Source organism: Trichechus manatus, unplaced genomic scaffold, assembly GCF_000243295.1.
Source record: "Trichechus manatus latirostris isolate Lorelei unplaced genomic scaffold, TriManLat1.0 scaffold00048, whole genome shotgun sequence".
Classification (NCBI taxonomy): domain Eukaryota; kingdom Metazoa; phylum Chordata; class Mammalia; order Sirenia; family Trichechidae; genus Trichechus; species Trichechus manatus.
The window spans coordinates 677,795-678,195 of record NW_004443984.1 but is presented as its reverse complement, the minus strand read 5'-3'; positions in this window follow the sequence as shown (position 1 = coordinate 678,195).

Genomic DNA, 401 nt, shown 5'->3' with positions numbered 1-401 from the left:
CCTTGAAGGGATGTAACGAAAGCGCATTTGGAGGGGTCAAGGTAGAAAGAATTCAAGAATCATATGGGAGAGAGAGGCGTTGTTCCTGGTTCACTGTCCTGAGAGAGCCAAGCAGGAGCAGGTGTGGGCAGTGAGCGTGGTCCTCTGAAAATGTCAGTGCCTAGTCTGGGTAGAGGCCGATGCGTGTCTAGGCTCAGACGCGAGATGTCTAGGCAGGGGTGCGGGAGTGGGGGAAGGGAGCGCCCGGACCCGCAGGCAGCCCGACGGAGCAGCAACGCTCCCTGTGGCCAGCAGGGGGCGCTGCGAGACCGTGGAACGCTGGCCGGGCCTGACGTCAGCGCCCCGCTCGCTCCGGCTCCCGCTCTGGACTCGGCGCCAGTCCCGCTCCGCTCCGCGCCGCG